Genomic DNA, 3,231 nt, shown 5'->3' on the forward strand with positions numbered 1-3,231 from the left:
AAATAATACAAAATATATAAAAGAAAACAAAATTCTGTAAAAATTACAAAACATTTTGGTTACACTTTATTTCAGTAGTCTACTTCAGACATTCTGCTAACTATAAGTGACTTTGACACTACACATCAAGTAACTCATTAATTTGCAACTGCATGTTGCTAACTCTCAGAGTATTAAGTAGACCTTTAGGATAGGATTAGGTTTAGTAGAATTGACAATTGAGATGTCCTTGCAAAGTTATAGTTAGAAAGTCTAAAGTGGACCAACATTTTTTTACAGTGTCTAGTGAGGGCACATGTTCCAGTGCTTAAAACATGCTACATGCATAGGTCACATATCTCTTGTGTCTAAAATGGACCATGGACTGCCCTGATGGTGGCAGAGTCTAGTCACACTACTGGCCGTAAAGGAGACAGAAAGTAAATGTCCTTGCCAGATTACTGTAATTTTACTGGCAAAGAATTAGCATCATACTTATGTTCCTGATATAATCTGTCTGACATGTTTACCCATATGTAAAATTGAAATCAAAATTATTCAACCATTCAACCCCCTAGAGACTTTAATAGTTTACAAATGTAAGCAGATCCATAATAATAATAATAATAATAATAATAAAAAATGCATCAACAGATTAGTGGCATATTAAAAATGACAATGTCAATACATAATGTAACAATTTTGAGTTAAAGGATTTTTTAAACTTGTATTTAATGTATTTACTTTTTTATTTTATTATTCAACCCCTATTCAACATAGCTGTTTTCAAGTGACTTATTTGTATGGTATGGTACAAAATTGTGTTACACCACAATTAAGCTTTTGAAAACACTTTAACAAAACCTAATTCACTGTTGCACATAATAAATGAATTCAACGCATACATATGCTAAAGTTGAGTAGCAAATATAGTCAAGTCAAAAGAGCTCCCTATCAAAATGTTTTGTACCAGAAAATCTTTGAGGCAGTTGAAGAAAAAGCACAATATCATAAAGGGCTAGACCGGTGGATATTCTGGATGTTTTATGAGTGATGTGACCAAACCGGAACTTATTGGACTCATGGATCATGTCTGGTACATGTTAAACCAATTAGAGCAAATTAGATTTTTTATTTATTTTTTTCTTTCTTTTTATTTTTTTTATCAACTTTATGTCCTCAGAATCACTCAAATGTTTATTAATTACTTTCTATAAAAGTTTACTTATGTTTTGGTTGAATTGTTTTCTTAAAGTTTTGTTCACAGCTGCAGAATGTCTTGCAGGTCAAGGGGGTTGAATAATTTTAATTGCAAATAAAAATCCAGAATGCACTAATATTTTCTTCAAAAAAAAAGAAAAAAAAAGAAAAAGTAAACATCTAGTTGCCTTTGCAACTGATGATTCAGTCTGACCTCATTAATACATACACATAACAATTACACATTTTTATATGGTTTGATACTTTGGTAGGCTATAAGTATAGGTATAGAATAGGTAGGTGCTGCAAGGTAGGTCTCTCTCTCTCTCTCTCTCTCTCTCTCTCTCTCTCTCTCTCTCTCTCTCGCGCTCAAGAACGAACGAGCATAGGCTCTGTATTCTGTGTCGCAATGTCTCCACGGGCAGAATTTCTGAAGGAAATACAAATGACAAATGAATGAACGACGCCAACGACTGAACTGCAACAAAGGACAATCTCACAGGTAAGAATGTTTTATTTACTCCTCTCTGAGAACACGGTTAAATATTAATGAAAATACGTGTGTGTATACGCGCGCGAGTGTAATAAGATGGTTCATGACCATGACAGCTGCGCAGTAAACTCTTTCGACTTGACGTCTCTCATGACGCGTAAATGTTCAGATGAAAATGATTGATTAGACATGTTACTGTTTATTTTAGTGTCGTTGCATTGAGGAAAGCGTTGCGCTAAAGGACGTATCTACACATACAGAAAAAAAAGGGGAAGCGACTGCAGCACGTCTATAGCGCAATTCTGGACAGCAGAGGAATTTTTCCATAATGGGTCATACTCCGTTCTATAAATGCCTATCATCTGCCTTAAGGCACTCACGAATGCTTCACGGGTCTACACTATAATATTCTGTCTGGTAACCTGATATGTGCTTTATGTGGTGCATCTAATTTATCCGTTTTTAGGTTAGACAAATGAAAGTCACCTTAACGGTAAGATCACGTAGAAATAGGTGAAACAACTGCACAGTTTCATTTGTTTCACTTTGAATATGACCAAATCACAAGAATTACAAATATATTTCAAAATTCTAAAATTTAAAGGGGTCATGAAATGCATTTTCAGTTCTTTATATTAGGTTTCTGGAGGTTAACTTATGAGGTTTGCACTCAAGGGGCGTTACCTCTTTCAAAAATGTAAATGACTTGTGCTGTGATTGGCGAACTTCATCGCACCGTATTCACGCTTCCTCCATATGTTTGAGTCAGAGCCCAAGGCAGAAGAAAATGAACTAGTGCAGCCACAGTTGCAACAGTCTGCTTCAGCATGGTAAATGCTCATTCTGTCATCATTTACTCACCCTTATGTCATTCCAAAACTGAAAGACTAACGTTCATTCAAGGAACACAAATGAAGATAGTTTTGATAAAATCTGAAGAGATTTGTTCTGCTATTGAGTCTGTTCACCCAAAACTCCATGTGAATCAAGCAGTTTAAATCAAGTCTTCCGAAAAGACACAATGCCTTTATATAATGAATAGATTTAATTTAGGCTTTTGCTCACATTTGTTTTTATGAAGAAGAAAGTAAGAATGAATTTCACCAGATGTTTGACCAGAGAAGAAGATATAATGAGAGATGAAACAGTGTAGGATCCACTGACCTTATGTCATATGAGTCTGCATAGACTTAATGACGTCACAGGCTAGCTAACCCTGTGAGAGAAGAATAGTGTTGTTTTGGTGGATCAGGTGAGTCAAATTCTGATTGTATGAGTCACGTTTAAAGCCATACACTCACCTGTGACCACACATTTAAAGGGGTCATATGATGCTGCTAAAAAGAACATTATTTTGTGTATTTGGTGTAATGAAATGTGTTTATGCGGTTTAAAGTAAAAAAAACACATTATTTTCCACATACTGTACATTATTGTTTCTCCTGTATGCCCCGCCTTCTGAAACGCATCGATTTTTACAAAGCTCATCGGTCTAAAAAGCGAGGTGTGCTCTGATTGGCCAGATATCCAGTGCGTTGTGATTGGCCGAATACATCAAG

General features: G+C 35.2%; 1 protein-coding gene across 1 annotated transcript in view; it reads left to right on the plus strand.

Annotated features, from left to right (window-relative positions):
• The first annotated feature begins 1,528 nt into the window (after positions 1-1,528).
• Positions 1,529-3,231, plus strand: part of LOC107738927 (uncharacterized) — a 17,653-nt gene continuing 15,950 nt past the window's right edge. Inside the window, exon 1 of the mRNA XM_016550854.1 lies at positions 1,529-1,681. The gene's annotated coding sequence lies outside the window, so the exon portion shown is untranslated. The remainder of the gene's footprint in view (positions 1,682-3,231) is intronic.

This window comes from Sinocyclocheilus rhinocerous, unplaced genomic scaffold (genome assembly GCF_001515625.1).
Source record: "Sinocyclocheilus rhinocerous isolate Xijiao unplaced genomic scaffold, SAMN03320098_v1.1 scaffold2570, whole genome shotgun sequence".
In the NCBI taxonomy this organism is placed as follows: domain Eukaryota; kingdom Metazoa; phylum Chordata; class Actinopteri; order Cypriniformes; family Cyprinidae; genus Sinocyclocheilus; species Sinocyclocheilus rhinocerous.